We start from the raw sequence: 17721 nt of genomic DNA, 5'->3' as shown, positions 1-17721 counted from the left end.
ACCAGCTGTGTGAAAGGAGTGACAAACCCAGTTAAAATGTTTATATAAACATTTAAGTTTTGGGGAGGGGGTCAGGTGTGGACATCTACTCGCCTGATAAGTAACTTCCCTTGTGTATAAAAACTGCCACCTACCCGTTTGGAGTGCCTTTCTTAGGTTTCTTTTTTGACACCTGTGTCCATGGGGACAATTTCAAGTTTCAATTGGGTAACTCCCTAGGTTTTGAAACACTGATGCTCATATTCTTGGTATTCCTTTTCCTTGGCGAAGTATGTGTTGAATATATAACAATTGTTCAGTAAAATTCAGTAGCCAGATACTCTTTTTAAAAATGATCATCTGAGTTGCAATGATAATGTGCTATAATCTGCCATATTGCTACCTGCCAAAATTCCCAAAATGAAATTTTGTATTGTTAAGCATCTATATTTTAGTGCTTGGTAGTAGGTACTGTTGTCTCCAAAACAAGTCTTGGTTGGCAAACGTAAACTACCATCAAATTTTCTTTTTATATAGTCTGAGTCAACATAATCTCTGATAATTATTAATCAAGAGAATGTTTCTGTTTTTAGTCTTGTAACACACAGATAATTGTACTCATGTATCTGGGTAAAATAAACTTTAAAAAGGGTTCTAATACCACTCAACTATGGGTTTACAAAAACAAGACCGAAACAACTACTTATAAAAATAAGTTCAAAACAAAAATCGTTCAATGAGTTTATCAAAAATATTAAGTGATTCCCCTTGTGGCCAACAAAGACAGAACTAACATTGTAAGAAAAACAAATCTATTTATAAGACATAGGTAAGTAGTACTTCTAGGTCACTTAAGTGTCAGGAAATCAAAGCATGTAATAAATATTAATTCATTCCAGTCCTACAATAAGTCTTTTAGATATGTATTAATGTCCTGCTTGCATGTGACATTTTTTTTTATACTATAGGAAAGGCGAGTGGCAGCGGCAGGTATTCCGGTGACCTGAGCTGTCCAAGTCTCTCCAGGTTGCTCTCGCATGCAGTTGGAGATCCCATGGCTACAAGCAGCCACAGCCCTTGGAAACATGCTGTTGTATGTGACATTTTTTAAAAAGCTGATGGGAGGCCTGACCTGTGGTGGTACAATAGCTAAAGTGGCAACGTGGAATGCCAAGGTCATTAGTTCAAACCCCAGGCTTGCCTGGTCAAGGAACATACAGGAAGCAACTATGAGTTGATGCTTCCTGCTCCTCTCCACCACCCCCTTTTTCTCTGTCTCTCTTCTCTCTAAAATAAATAAATAAAATCTTAAAAAGAAAAAAAAGCTGATGAGGAGGGAAAGACTTGCAGAGACTAATCATCTGATTGAGGCAGAACTGGAATTTGAACCCAGGTCTGTCTGGACTGCAATGCCCAAGTTTTTGATGCTATCTTTTATTAGCATTTGGGCTAATTAGGGCTGGGATATTGTGGGTCATAATTAATTGCATTTAGATAAATAAAGGCTATGATGATATGTTAGGTTTTTTAAAATCTTTCACATGTTAACAAAATGGAAATAATGAAAATAAATCAAAATTATTTATATTTGTTGTCTTGATGCCACTGTTGATTAATAATGTTAAACTCCTAAACATGAGTGATGCCTTTAAATTGATTTTTTATAGATATGATCAAGATGAAACAAAGTTATTGCTTTAAAATAGAAACCTTAAGCAAACATTTCATGTATGAATTTTAATTACCTAATTTACTTACTCTCACTTATCTGTTTTGTAGTTTAACCTAGTAGTAGCTCTATTACAGATGAGAAGGTATTTAAGTGCTATATTTTATAGCATATACAAAAGATTTAACTCATAGAAATATAATGTTAGATGCAAATGTAATGTTAGTCAATGGTGTAGGTTCTTTTCACTATGAATAACAGATAATCTGTTGGACTTACTGAAAAATAGTGATTTGAAAGGGACATTTGGGAAAAAAGAAAAGTTGTTCACCAAGTTCTAATTTGCACCTTTAAGTTTTATAAAATCTCAGTATTTCAGTTTGATGTTATAAATTTTATTAAAATCTGTGTTTACTCTATTAGGTTATATGGTTGCAGTTGGTGAGAATTCTTTTACCTTTATCATCTTTTGTGACATCTACTGGCAATACCTGATATTACATTGCTCTTTAATTCATTCTTATCTGCCTTCTCTAACTGCCCAATACTCATTTATTTAGATAATACCAATTTAATTCCTCTTAAGAAACTCAGTGAATCTCCTTGACTAGAGAAGTGTTATAATATGAGGCTGAATCATAGAGAAGAAAAAATTAGCTTTCCAGAGGCTAAAAAATTATACAGTTAGCATATTCTGCATATATTTTCTTTTATGGCTTGGTACTAAAAGATATAATTTTTTTTTCTTGAAGACTCCAAACTCATTCCATGTAAGTGTTATGTACAGTAATACTTAATATCGACAATTATCAGCCAATCCCCCTAAGTGACAAGCTCTACAATTTGGTAGTTATGTATATAAAAAAAAAGTGCATTAGAGTAAAACTGAAGAGATAAGAGTCGAAATCCATATTACAAATAAATGAACTCTACCTAGACTCCTGCTCACATTGGGGGCATGGCTACAAAGCAGAATGCATGAGCAAACTTTTTATACTACCAGGAATCCATTTATCCACAGTCCCATCACTCAAATTCAGATACTTGTTGCCAGCTCCAAGATTTATAGGCTGAAGCTCGTTTTTGAAATTGCTTTGTATTTTCATTTAACAGCCAGGGCAGCCGCATGTTAAAAATTTGCCTTGGTCTCCTTGGAGCCTATTTATAAAGCTAATTTGTCTCCCTGGACATTTTCTCTCTCATTCAAATGCCAGCCCTAGGCTAGTAAACCATTAACCGCCCCCCCCCCCCTTTTATTTCTTTATCGAAACAAAATACTGTCATAGACAATGCCTTTGCAGGGCAGTGATGATTCCAGTGATAAGAGTCCTCCCACGCAGGATGCAAGCCATCTCGCCTTCTGGCCAGAGCTGGATCCGCTGCCCTCCCTGCAGACAGGCAGGCACTCACACAGAGCGCTGGGAAGTACACGTTTACTGTACTGCATGCCGACTGCCTTGAAGAAACTGTAGCTAACCACCTTATTAGTATTCTTGCCTCCACCGTGTCTCACTTGCAGCATCACAGGGCTGAGCGAAATGCAGTTGAACAGGGACAGACACAGCTCTGGCAATCATCTCTATGCAGCCTGCCCAATGCTGGGGGTGGGGGATGCAGCAAGCACATCAAGATGAATAACCTTGCCATAATCCGGGGCACCCTGCAAGCAGACACCTCTGCTGATTGACCCGCTCCTGGCTTGATGCATATGCCTGGGGGAGAGGGATCCGGAATCTACCTAGTCCTGGCCCCCTGCCCCCACACCCTTTCACCCCTGATTTTGGATGTTCTTTTGATCCTACACCGATCTTGGGAAGGTAACAGTGAACCGAACCATCTGCAGCGCACAGCAGCTCATGGAGGTTACTACTGACAGTTTTCATTGCACGGGTTTGCGCGAGCGTGTGTGTTTGTGAGTGCAGGGTGCCTGCTTCTGCGTGAAAGAGGATGTGTGAGTGTCCGCGAGTGCGTGTGTTTGTGTAACAACCAAGCAGGTATATCGGACAGCAGATCGCAACGCGCGTGAAAATATTCTCTGGGTACTTGGGCTCCCGGTCTGTGGCCACCCCTCCCCCCACCCCGCCAGCGCTCACCACCCCCTTCCTTCTCCACTCCCCCTTCTTCTTTTTTGCCTTTGATGAGTTTTTGGCTTACTTTTTGGCGGAGTCTCTTGGACATGTTTCTGCTGCTGCTGCTGCTGCTGGATGATCAGATAAATGGAACCTTAGGAAACTGATTCTTTTTCTCCTATGTGACTTTAAAAAGAAGAGGAAAGGAGAGTTGTGCAAGACAAGCAAGAGGATTTAAATTTTCCTTGGCGAAATGTGAGGGGCCGTGGACAAGGTAAGTCACGGGACTGTTGAGATCTCAGTCCCTGGTTCCTCGGTGATGTCGGTGCTTTCCTGTTTGTTTTCGGAGATCTGTACGCAGTTTACAGGCGCATCTTCAGAGATGGTGATGCTCAGAAGGACTCAGTGTGTGGCATTTGGGGGCTATTTCATGCCGAGGGGATTATTTCCGTTTATATAACCATCACTCTCATTCTTCCTCCCATTTTTATACCTCTTACTGATCTAACGTTTCACAGTGAATTCTGCATACATGAAATCTGAGGGGGGGGGGGTGATTCCAGCCTTCTCCCTCCTTGAAATACTCTCTACATTTGAGAGAGAGAGAGAAAAGAAAGCTATTGGTAGAGGCTCTGAGTTAGAGGCAAAAGTGTGTGAGGGTAGGAATTGGGGGAATAATCTGGACTTTTATGATAAGTTAATAGAAGACTCTTATTTTCATAGCACTTATTTTTTTTCCCCCTTGAATAGTAGTTAAATCTGCTCTGGAGAATAGTGAGTGCGTGAAATACAGAAAAGCTGCTTCAACAGCTCTTAATTGGAGCAAATTTGAACAAAGTGGAAATTGTTGAGTATTTTGAACCTATCTTTTTTGCACTGATTCTCCTGCTAGTGCATCTCATTAACCTTTCTGACTGCAGCGTCCCCTGATTGAGACTTGTGTCTCTCATCCTGAAACCTCCCCTTACCCCATATAGTCCCCAGAGAAAGGAGTATGGTTGCAAATTGCTCTTAATTGTCTCTTCTTGGCTGTAAAAGCAATCAGGCGGCGTCAGGAATTCAGGTGACTTGGGTCAAACATCTTGTCTAACTCAGTCTCTTTAGTGTTTCCTGATAGTTAGCTTTGCTTTTTTTTCCTTCTTCTTTCCCTTTCCTTCAAAGTTAAATGTAGAGAGTACTTTACCTGTTTCCATCCTGAGGGTATTTAATTAAAGCAAAATACCAGTTCATTGTGACAGAATCTGTTCGCATGGGCACTTAGCTTATCCCAGGAAGTGAGATCACTTGCGAATGTCTTTCTGAAAGACTGAGACCTCAGTTGGAAGTAACAGAGCTTTCCTCAGTCAATGCATATGGCATTTGGGGGCTATGTTCTGATGCATGTGGGTGCTTATCCCACAAGGAATGGTGATATTTCATGGGATGTTAGCCAACTCAGAACTGTTCTTGTGAGCATATTCATGGAGGAGATGACAGGTATGTTAGGTAACTAGACAGAGGAGAGCATGCATAGATGTTTCTCTCCAAGTATTGATGTCTGTGTGCAGACAGAGAAATGGAACAAATTATAACAGAAGAGACTGAGTCAGAGCCATTTGACTGGGTTAAAGTTTTATTACAGCATCCAAGCTGAGAGATGTTAAACATCGTCACACTTAAAACATTAATACTGTTTCTTGTTTCTAAAAAGGATTGCTGAACTAAAAAGGCGCAAAAAATCCTGAAAGATGAAATTACACTCTGGTATCACCATGGGCTATCTCTGTCTATGGAATGTTTTGCATGGCGGTGTTAGAGACACTGGGCAAAGCAGGCAGCTGGTACAAATGCCCCCTTCCTTCCTGTAACTGATGCTTCGCACAGCGCCCTTGCTAAGAATGCTAGGTGGAAACCCTCTCCTGGCAGGATAATTGATGATCTGTCTCTCTTGTCAGGCATTTCTGCTCCGGGTATTTTCTTCTGCTGCTCAGATTCCAGTTACGTTTCCCCTGTCAAGAAAGGAGCTTTATTTCCCCCCAATTTTTAAATGACTTGAACATAGGTGAAACCCCCAATAAAATTTCATTTTCTTTGTAGAGAAAACAACCTGAAACTCATCAAAGCTGAAGGTGAATCTAATAGATGAACAAGAAACACAAAGTTCAGTGTTCCAAGGAGAGTGCAGAGCCCGAAATCCCCAAGTGCCAGTCAGTTATGTCAGTGCTGGACATCCCCAGTGTCTCTGCCAGGACAGTCACCATTCCTCAGAGTGGTCAGCTCTGACTAACCTTCAGCTGATGATAGCCAGTACCAGTGACAGAGGACAGTATTTTAGGTTATCTGTTTTGTGTTAGGATTGTTCTGAATAAAGAGAAGCCCTTTGAAAATATAGTTCTGAAAGTTGGCATATTAGAAGCTCCTATTATCAAGGCTATTTAATTTTGATGGTTCCTCCTCTCATCCACATTCTCACCCAGTGTGGATATATTTAGACTTGTGGTCTTGGTAAAATTTAATTGCATAGATTGTTCTCAACACTATCTTAAAAAAAAAAAAAAAGGATCGCATCTTGGCTTTTGTGCATTTGAGATTTAATAATTGTAACAAGTGAATCTACTAGCAAGAGCAACACTTTCATTATCGTTCACTTTAGGCTAATAATAGAAGTGGGTACAAGCCAATGCTGGATGATCTGATTACAGCTCATGCAATGTGCAAAGCACCTCCCTGGTATCTCAAGGGTCCCTGATGGGGTTTGAGTGGACTGTACCTTCTCATCTTTATTATCAGCTCAGGTCAGAGCAAAGGTAAACAGCTTTCCATCAGAACTGGCTCCAGACCCTGGGCTTTCTTGTGTCTTCTTGGGCTTTGCTTTGTGATGAAGTTGAATAGGGCTAGTTTTCCTGCTTAGTGAGTTCAGAAAAGAAGGGAGAAGGGAGGGAAGTTGGCTTTCCATTTCAGTAGAGGTGACATGTCACAGTTGCCAAAGAAGAGGCTGAAAGTTCCCTAGAAGTAAGTGCAGGATTGTGCTGGTAAAAGAATGAACTGGTTAAAGCTTGCCTTGAATTTATGTAGGGAGAATAAAGGAAATTCCAATTCGTTCTCTATTTAGTTTCAGTCGGTTTGCCAGCCTTTCTGTGGGTCTCAGCTCGAGAGAGCCAACCAGGCCCCACACTCCTCAGCATGTTTCTATGCTTTTAAGACCCAGGGCGCTTAACAGATGAAGGGCTCTTTACTTCCTTAACAAACAGAGCTGACAGCTGGAGAGTCAGCAACTGAGAACCTTTAAAGGAAGCCAGAAAGATCCCACAGCAAGTGAAGCAAAAAGGAACTCTTGGAGCTCTGGCCCTGGAGGTGGGTGAGGACTAGGTGGACTGAACTTGAAGTTTTGATTGCTGAGTCATTACAACAGCCTGGAGCTGTTTGCTAGCACTGGGAACTGATGCTGACATCGGGGCTACTGCTAATAGGAGAGCATCAGCCTATTGCAGAAAATGCAGACTCCCGGAATGAGGGAGACTTACTATCTGAAGACAGAGTTTATACAGACATGTGTATTCTTGTTATTGCCCTTACCATTTCAAAACAACACCTCAGGGTGCCCCCAATAAATTACAAAAGAAAAGATAGATTAATTGAAGCACAAATAGGACAGGGGCTTTGTACTTGATTAAATCAATTCACTCAATTATCTGTATTGCCTTTTGGGACCACTCAGTAGTCATTGCTAAGATGGGGGGAGGTTGGAGGCTGGGGTTAGAATCATGAGAAAGAAAAACCTGGATTGAGGGTCAGAAGATTGATAGCACTGTTTTAAGGGTCAGTAAGTCACTCAAAGTCTCAGAACCCTGATTTTCTCTTATATAGTTTGGAAATCAACATTAACTCATGGTGTTGTCATGAGAATTGTGAACTATTGCGGAGTAAAATGTAATATTGCTGTTGAAATGTAAGGTATTATGGTAATGATGACTTTGTATACGGTTCAGGACTCTACCAAATGATTTCTTCAGTATGATTTAAATTAAATTGATGAAGCAGAATCGGTCTTTTCATGATGAGTGATCAAAATATACAATGTTGTGATTTGAGAGCATTCCCACCTGTGATGACTATACCTCTTCTCAGTAATGTTTCAGGTGCATTCTTAGTTAGTTACATGTATGTTTGCGTGTGCAAGGCATTGGCCAATCTATAGGAGATACCATTTTAGACCCACAAAAAATAGAAAGTGTGGGAACACCTGAGTTCAGTGGCCTTGGGTATCCGGAAAAGGGAAGAAAGACTTGGACGCTCTAGTCTTTTCTGTGGGAAGACACACATTTTGCAGTTTGTGGGCTTCAGAAAACTCTAGTGCCCAGTGAAGCTGTTGACTAGAATTTGAGTTAAACTTGGAAGTTGTATCAATAAGGTATTTCTAATACAATAATTAGTCACGCTGATTGTCATTCTGAGTCACATGTTGGGGGGCAAACAGAGCAGGATTTAAAGGCTGAGTTGGAGATCACGATGGCAAGAGCATGTGATGTTGGTGAGCACTCGCTCTGGAGTGGGACAGACAGGTCAGATACCGATTCTCTCAGAGACTCAATTGATCTGGTCTGTAAAATAGGGCAGTCGGTCATCGAGAAGGCCTCTGTTACAAATGACTAAATGACAATATATGCATTACTTGGTAAAACCCTTGACACAACATTAAGACTCCATACGTAATTCACATATATATTTTTTTCTCATTGCTTTACCTGGCTTAGGAATTTGGACCACCCTAATTCAATGTGTTCATGTTACTTATGCAGCTGTGATCTAAGAGCCGGAGAGAGAGAAAGCCATATTTCTGTACATGAGCTTATTGCACATACTGTGGTTTCATCAGGCCTTTTTTTCAGAGCAACCAAGTGCCCTCTCCAGATGTCACTTCAGTTACACTCACAACTTCCAAAATGATGCTGAATGTAAGTAGTGAGAATCACGTGCACCCATCCTCATGTGGTTGCAGAAAAACAATTCGGATGTCCGCACATGGTATTAACACTGCTCTTTACCTAACATGGCATTTTGTTTACACTCAGAGAAAGGATGCATATTTACTGAACACCCACACTGTGGTGATTGCTGTGGGGGATGATGAAGGACTCTCTCTGCACTATGTCTCTTTGCTGCGATTCCTGCAACTGGATGGGTTGTGCTGCCGTCTTCAAGGCTGCCCCTTGGAATTTGGATGGGATTGTTAAACAGAATGAAGATTTCTCTGTGAGAGTCTGACGTATGTGGGGCTGTGCCATTGCACCTAACCTTTACTTACTATAGTTCAAGAACATATTGCAAAGGATGTAAAAAATCCTTGTCCCTATTATATGTAGCTGAGCTGAACTGTCAGTGATGAGTTCAATTCTGCCTTGCTAACTCTGCGTGGCTGGTACCGTTTGATCCGGGTATTTCTGTTCTGCAGAGTCAGCCTTTGACTGTGTACCAAGGGGACAGGGTTTTGTCCTTCAGCTTGTGGGTTCCTTCTATCCCTGTAATGAATGGATGAAGTCTATTTTATGGCTTGCTGAGGCAAAAGACAATATACATGTTATCTTCATTTAAAGACCCTGTTTATTTTTTGTTGTTGTTGTTGTTATTTTAAATACAAATCCAATGGAGTAAGAAGGAGAAGAGGAAGGTCAATTGCTCAAAATAGTAAACACAAGTTTGCTGGCCTCTACTACAGCTTCAAGCATCAGGATTTGTGGTTTGAGTGCTGCACTGAACTGAGCAAATTCCCTACATAACAAATTGCAGGTTATTGCCAGCACATTTCGAGACAGTATTAAAAGTTATAAATAACTCTCTCATATAGTCAATGAATGTGTTCTATGTGTCAGGCACTGTGCTAGGTAGGTTAGATTACTTATTTATACTTTCCAAAAATAAAAATAAAAATAAAAATAAAATAAGATCATATTATTCCCATATTACAGATGAGGCAAAAGCGATCCATTCCTTTGCCTAAAATTCTGACTCACTCCAGAGCTCATGAATATATGGTTCTTTATTTATTTTTTTTTTAGTTTTATTTTTAGCTTGCAAACCCAGTGCTTTTTCACATAAATTCTTGCATATGGGCAGTCCAGAGTCAGCCTTCTCTAAGTGCAAATCAAGTAACCTTGCTCTAATAACATGACTCACTCTATCTGTGGGTAGATATGATCCCAGTGCCTCTAAGGGACCTCTGAAGGGCCACCTCCCCGAACCAATGGGTGCCTGACATAGTACAGCATCAGTGCCACATTCATGTGCTCTTCAGTGTCATCCATAGCTTAAAGTATAACTCTACTTAATTTTGACAATGGCCTGTTTTATTGGAATGTTTGCTGTCATGTGAGATATGGGCAATGATATGAAAGGACTACAGTTATAGGACTTGGAATAAAGTAAAGAATTAGAGCTCTCCTCTGTAACATTAAATAGTGAGTAGCACCGGGCAGCATTTGTAGTGTGCACCCTACAGTCATCTCTCTCAGTATGTTTATATACTTATTAGTTTCATAACTGTGCAGATTGTTGTTTACCCACATTTCCTGAGCTTACCTTGCAGGGTTGTTGTAAAAAGATTCAGAAAAAAAAATAATACTTGTAAAGGACTTAGAACAAAAATTGGAATTTATTTGGTGTTAAAAAAAAGGATAGGTCATTATAATAATTAGTAGTAGTATTCACAATAATAATCAGTAATAGTTCTAATTATGATAATATAGCAATCCCAGTCTGCTTATAAAGCTTCTTGTGCTCCACGGTGCCAGAGGTGGTTCGAATGATCACTTCACATGAGTAAATGGGAAAGTGAATATTCGTGTCTGTCTGGCCATAAAAAAATAGGAAAGAGAGGAGAGAAATGATCTTCCAGCAATACTGATGCCAGTGGCGAACATGTCAGTGCAAAAAGGGGGATTTCGTGCAGAGCGTTTAAGGGAACTAGAGGAACAAGGAAAAGCGACGGAGAGTTTCATGAGCTGAGGAGTTTTTTCTAAAGTCAGACCCCAAGATGCTGTGAGCTTGGGAACACAGCTTGCTGCACGGCCGTAAACAGAGAAAAGACTCACGTTTTGAAAGCATTCTTGATAAAGAGAAGGGGTAATAATCTTCCTTTGACTTGACTGTGAAAGGAAAAGGAAACTTTTGATCCCCTTCTTCTCATCCCCGCAAAATTTCTCTAGCTTTTGTATGCCATATAGGTATTTCAGTGATATTGCATAAGTTGTTGGTGTTCTAACTGCTTTTAATATAAATGCATTAAATACATATTAATATATAAAGTATATCTTAATATATAGGCAAATAAACTAGCATTTTAAATGTTTGATGCTAAGTCATTCCAGGATAGGTGATTTAAATCCTTTATGTAGAACCTTTTAATTTTAATATTCATGTTTTAGGTTACAAGTCAGAAGCAAAGATTCATTGAACACACAGTGATTCAGGGTCTGCTCTTTTGGAAAAGTATGATTGGAGTTAATCATATATACTTGTGACCAAATGTACTTGGAAATGAGTAGACACTCAGTATGAAATAAATGTTTCAGTAAAGAAAAAATACTTTCATCGAGACAAATGTTTGAACAACAGTCAAACTAATGGTGAAGTGTAAGCATTTTGAACAACCACTTTAACAAAAGTGAACTCTTTCCTGAAAACAAACAAATCATTAGTAACACAGTTGATGGATTTGCTATATTTTTTCCTGTTGGAGGTATTCACTATACATAGTGACAGTAAAGTCCATACTGAGTATAGATACACACAAGGAAAAAAACTCCACTCATCCTTCTTCTAAAGGAAATCAATGTTGACATGTGACTTTTGCTTAGCATCTTTCACAGACCAACAAACCCGAATTACTATTGAACCCTAAACATTTTATTAATTAACCTGTTCTGATTACAGTGCCATAGTAAGAGCATATATACAAATAGTCTTCCATTTTTTTCTGAGTGCCTCCTGACTGCAGATACTTTTAGGAACCGGAGTCTGGCCTGTTCATAGACGGCTGAGTTCCTCCTGTGTTCATCCGCTCGATGCTCTCTCCTTTATCTCTCTCTTCTTTCCTGACCCGTCTTGCCTTTCTGCCCTGATTCTACTGGCTGTGTAACTTTGCCACTTCATGTTTCATTTTTATCTCTCCAATCTCTGTAGGCACTGCTGCATTTTTTTTTTCTAAGCTGTCACTAAATGGAATTCGATTCTACCTATCTGGTACATGGTGTTTGGTTGTTGTTTGTTGTTTGTTTTGTTTTCCCCAAAACTCATTTGACTGGATATAGGTCACAATTGCTTTTGCACAAGTAACTCAGAGTGCTTATCCTTTTGTGAGTACCAATATATTCTTCTGCTTCTGTGGTCATTTTAATGGTGTCATTTATCTTGCAAGTGTTTATTGAACACTTATTATGTTCTCTATTATATCACAGTTATAGTGTGGAACAGAACACTGTAAGCAACATGATTCATTGTTCCTCAAATATGTTAATATATTATTGCTGATGTTACATTGACAAAGAGGTAATTGACCTGCTAAACAGACAACATAGTGTTCAGATTCAAAACAGGATGGAGTTAGTATATGATTCAGAGAATGGAGTTATTGTTGGGGAGTTTGTGGCTGGGAAGTGTAAGGAAGAAAGTGAAACTTGGTTTTGGTCCTAAATATGCCCTGGAGAAGGTCTTGAAAAAAAAATCACAAATTTAACCTAGTAGCTACCATGTATTTTACACTATGATATCTCAAGTGACATGCTTGGAATTTCACAGTTGTGAAAAGGAAGTATGATTATTCTCAGAATGCAGATGAGGAAATTGGACCTCAGACTGCTTGTGATTTGGTCAAGGTAATGAATCATGACATGCAATACACCGTGTCTGCCTAGATGCACCTGAGTACGAAGCCCACTTGACTTGATTCCTCTGATTCTCAGCCTTATCCCTCCAAACACTTAAACCTGTACACAATGCTCTATTTTTTTCCAATTGCCTTTTAAATTTTTTCTATACTCTTTTGAAACTTGTTTTCTGTTTTGCTATAACATTTTTTTACCTTTAACAATTTTCCTGGAAACTTTTCTTTCAGAGATTGCCATGAGAGAGTTTGGGCACAATGAGAGATGCAAAGACTCGTCTGTGGAGTGTCCTCGCTCTCTTGTTTCTCGAATAGCTCTGAGCATGTCCCTTTCCCCTCAGTTTTTGGAAGGAGAGCCGATGCTTTACACAGATGGTCTGTCGGGCAGGCAGATGGTCCCAGCCTCGCTGACTGTATGTTCCAGAGGGAAACACGTCTATGAACTGCCAGCTCAGAATGGAATGACACTGGAAACAACCATGGAGCGTTGATGGAAAGGCTGCTTGCTCTCTGACCTTCCCGGCTGCAGCCCGGTTATTTTCTTTGCAGTTCTGAGAGATGGGAGAGAGACCCCTTCTGCTGGGAGTAGATGGCAGTTCCTCTTTCTCTCAAGCCAGAGGGATGATAGCTCCAAACAATGAGTTTAGAAATTTGCCAGGGCGCTTCATAGGATGCTGTTTTTCTTGGCTTAGGGACTTAGATCCAAGGGAGTAATCCAAGAGAAACAAAAGGCAGATGATTTTAAGTCAGTCAGCTCTGGTTCCGACCCCATCATTTGCTTGAGAAAGCAGCTGAGGTTTTTGCTTACCAAGGGGAAGCCACCCAGATTGATTCTTTGATCATTACTGTCTGCCTCTCTGGGTCAGTTACAGAGTCACCCATCAGACTTCTGTTTAAATAAGAGCTGACACTCTCCCCTGCTGAGAATAGAGCTATGAGATTCAAAAGCAAAACAGGAACTAATTTCCTTTCCTTGTCTGGGACGAATACAGTTCCAGAAACACCTGTCCTCCTCAGTATCGATTTTGCTCACTTGCACCACCTTCCCTAGTTGCTTAGTGCCGTGAGGGACCAGAATATAAGGCAGTCTGTCCCTGCTCCTATCATCCTTGCCCTTAGCCTTTGAACCACGTGAATGCCACAGAAGGTGCAAGAGGTGTCACTGCTAGGCAACAGCTCCAATTTCTGACATTCACTCAGACTGTCATCTAACCTGCTAGCTTGCTAAAACTTCCTGACTTCTTGCTTTCTGTCATTTTATACCTTTGCCCTCATAGTTCAGTCCCAAATGTTCCAATATCTACCTCAGGCCCACTTTGTTTTTGTGGTGATATCTTTATTGCTCTCACACTGCACCCTTTGTTCTGGTCTCTATTCTGCACACTGACCTCTAAGGCTTCAGATTACAGGCATTGTTTCTGCCAGCCCCAGTGTTGCAATATTGTTGCAATATTCATCTCTCCAGCTAGGGTGAGGAGCAGACAATGCCTTTGCATGCATGACTCCAGGTCTTCTCAATCTGCAAACCTTAGTTAAATATTTGACAACTATTTCATTTCTGTCTTTTGATGTAAGCATCTTTAAAAAAAGGACAGTATTCTTATCTGCCAAATTGGGACCATGATAACAGCTAACATTTACCCAGCATTGACTATGTGTCTAGAACTTTATACTCATTATAAAAATTTGATCCTTCCCAGGCCCTGGCTGGGTAGCTCAGTTGGTTAGAGTGTCATCCCCTTATGGCAAGGTTCTGGGTTAGGTCCTCGGTCAAGGCACATACCAGAATCAAACAATGAATGCATAAATAAGTGGAACAACAAGTTGATGGTTCTCTCTCTCTCTCTCTCTCCCTTCCTCTCTTTCTTTAAAAATCAATCAAAAAATTAAAAATATATATTTACTTTCGCCTAAAAAAAACAAAACTCATGAGGTAAATATTATACAATTTTACATATAGAAACATCAAGCTCAGAGAGGTTAAATAAATGAACAAGATAACATAATAGTGGTCTGGAAAAATCAGTCCTCTGGAAATATAGTATGATGTCTGCTAAATTATTTATTTATTTTTTAACACAGACAGAGAGAGAGAGAGTCAGAGAGAGGGATACATAGGGACAGACAGACAGGAACAGAGAGAGATGAGAAGCATCAACCATCAGTTTTTCGTTCCGACACCTTAGTTGTTCATTGATTGCTTTCTCATATGTGCCTTGATTGTGGGCCTTCAGCAGACTGAGTAATCCCTTGCTCAAACCAGCGACCTTGAGTTCAAGCTGGTGAGCTTTTGCTCAAACCAGATGAGCCCACGCTCAAGCTGGTGACCTCAGGGTCTCCAACCTGGGTCCTCCGCATCCCAGTCTGATGCTATCCACTGCTCCACTGCCTGATCAGGCTAAGTTATTTTTAAAAATGACTTTTGTCACAGGAAATAAGTGGGATTTTGTGTTTTGGTATGTTAAAACAAACACATACACACACATCACACACACACACACAAGCTTTGTAAAGTTTAAAACTGCAAGCAAATGTTAATTTGCTATGTTCTATCCTAAAACTACTTGTGGAGGATGCCACATATATTTATGTCGCTCAGTATAACAAATAGCTGATTAAGAGACAATCATTTTTCCATTTTAAAGCAGAAATATTGTGGATGCTTATGAAATAGAGCTCCCAAAACAGATGCTGGCAGCAGCCTGGGTGGTGTGTCGGGTGAAATACAGTAGAACCTGAATAAACTACACTAATGAGTTGAAGACCTATTACAGATGATCACATTTGCCCAATTAGGGAAGGAATAATAACATAGAGAAAACACAAAGAAAGCAAAGCTGATATAAAGAGAAGACAAAACTTCAAGTAAGCCTACAAGATGTTAATAACACACCTCACACACATGCACACACACACACATGTGCATGCATGCAAACACAGCTTTATAATAGATGAAGTTGTTAACATTATCACAGAATAGCCAAATATTTGTACAATGTGAGTATGCATATATATTGGTTCCTCAGTTTTTTCCCCCTACCTCCACAACCTTCTCTTTCTCTCTCTTATAGGGGAAAAAATGAGTGGAAGTTCATTGTTCTGAGGTTCCAAGAATATTTTCTGTTTCTACTGAATCCAAGTTTTGTGTGACAGTTGAAACATCATATAGTAGATTGTAGTGCTCTATTTAAATTGTATTATATGCTTTGAGGGTTGTCTTACTATCCTGAACACATCAGTAAGTATCTTCACCTTGGAATCTTGTCAGTTAAAGTACTTTTATTTACTAAGTTTTTCTTAGAAGTCACTCTTTACATATTCTCAAGGGATAGGGACCTTTCTTCCCAAATTCTCTCAACAAACTTATTTTGGGGACAAAAACAAAAGGCAAGTTATGTACCAACCCCCTTGGGATACTAAAAAACTCATTGTTTTCTAGCTCAAAGAACAACTTACATTGTAAATAATAAATATAGACTAATTTTTATAGGATTTTAATTGTTTCAAAACAGGGTTTAGTAGTAGAATTATAGTTGGAAACTGGTTAATGATTAGTTACATATTTTATTTATTTCTACTATTTATCGAATATTCCATGCCAGCAACAGAGATGCACAGAGATCTTGTTTAATTCTTAAGTATCAGCAAATGCAGGTAATACTGCTGTTATGTTTAATTTACAGATAAGGAAACTGAGGCTTAGAGAGCTTAAGTGATGATAGTATGTATATTTAATAATTGTCAGAGTTATTCTTTGAGAAAATACAGGTCTCATTTTAAAGGTGCTTATAGTCTGCTTTATGCTAAAATTATGACTTCCTAGCCCAGATCTGCATAATTAAAATAATAGCCTATTCTAATTGCCTGTATTTTTTTTATTTCTAAACTTCTCTTTATTTCTGGGTTTTGATGAGACCTTCAACATGATGTAATTTTGTCTCTTCCGGATTCCTTTGTACTTTACCCTGTGCTTGGAATTTATTAAATTTAAAAAGTCTTTTGGTGCATATTTAGTCTAGCAGGAATGCATTTTCCTAACCTCTTAGTGAGGGAAATGGCCACAGTTGTCATTTCTTCATGGTAAAAAGACAGATATGGCTACAAATTCCACATGACCTGGTAGGTACATCCTTTTGCTATTTGATTCCCGTGAAGAAGTGGAGTCTGTTTTCTTGCATCTGGACCGGCCTTATGACTTGCTTTGATAGACTGTGGGAGAAATGACATTATACACCTACAAGGATCAACCTGTGGAAGCCTGCAGCTTTCATTTTCCTCATTTTGAGAGCTGCCCTGAGAACACCATAAAGGGGCGCCTACAAAAAGTCATGTGGAGAAAAACTGACCGACAACTTCCTCCGTTCTTCCCATATTGTGCCATTGAAAGCCAGCTGCCAGATGTGTGCATCCACGTTGAGGCTTTTCTCTAGCTAACAGCAGCTGCATAAGTAAATTGAGATGGAAGGAACAGAATAAGAGCCCATCTGATGCAGAAAACGGTTAGATACAAGAAGAAGAGGCATTGGAAGTCTGGGTGAAAAAGCTGAAGGGTTTGAGAGTGTACAGATTGGTAGTTATAGAATAGTCATGGGGATGTAGAGTACAGCATAGGAAATATAGTCAATAGTATTATAGTAACTATGTATGGTGCCGGGTGGGCACTAGAAATACGGGGGGGAACTCCTTGTAAAGTATGTGATTGTCTAACCACTATGCTACACACCTAAAACTAATACAAAATTATAGTGAAAGTAGACTGTAATTTTTAAAAAATTTGAAAATCTTGAAGTCTCCATGTATTGGATGGTATACTACACAGCAATAGTAACTGGAAGAGGGTTACCTATTACACAAGTATAATTTATTTCTAAGCTTTAAATTGGGGTGGAAATGGATTTGTGAGTTTCCCAAGTTGTTGTATTTCTGTATTTCTTGAAAAAGAGTAAGTTGGTTCAGTGCATGTAGTTCTCTGAACTGTGCAGTTGCTTATATAAAAATTCTAGACTTTGCTAATTGGCAGCTTAACCTTCATTCAGCTTCATTTTGTAATGTTGTTTTTGAGTGTTCAACAAATAAATATTTAGAACCTACTGAGCGCTGGACCTAACTCATAGAGCTAATGTCACTTTTGTTAAAAACGGCTTCAA

General features: G+C 39.4%; 1 protein-coding gene and 1 non-coding gene across 2 annotated transcripts in view; one reads left to right on the top strand and one right to left on the bottom strand.

Annotated features, from left to right (window-relative positions):
• Nucleotides 1–939: 939 nt before the first annotated feature.
• Nucleotides 940–1070, bottom strand: LOC136321212 (small nucleolar RNA SNORA44). The gene has a single exon (XR_010728491.1). It is a non-coding gene; the product is annotated as a small nucleolar RNA SNORA44 (small nucleolar RNA).
• Nucleotides 1071–3798: 2728 nt separating this feature from the next.
• LRRC4C (leucine rich repeat containing 4C) overlaps nucleotides 3799–17721 on the top strand; it is a 1282290-nt gene continuing 1268367 nt past the window's right edge. Inside the window, exon 1 of the mRNA XM_066251306.1 lies at nucleotides 3799–3991. The gene's annotated coding sequence lies outside the window, so the exon portion shown is untranslated. The remainder of the gene's footprint in view (nucleotides 3992–17721) is intronic.

Source organism: Saccopteryx bilineata, chromosome 1, assembly GCF_036850765.1.
Source record: "Saccopteryx bilineata isolate mSacBil1 chromosome 1, mSacBil1_pri_phased_curated, whole genome shotgun sequence".
In the NCBI taxonomy this organism is placed as follows: Eukaryota; Metazoa; Chordata; class Mammalia; order Chiroptera; family Emballonuridae; genus Saccopteryx; species Saccopteryx bilineata.
Note: the sequence above shows the minus strand (reverse complement) of the source record. Positions and strands in the feature narration are given on the sequence as shown.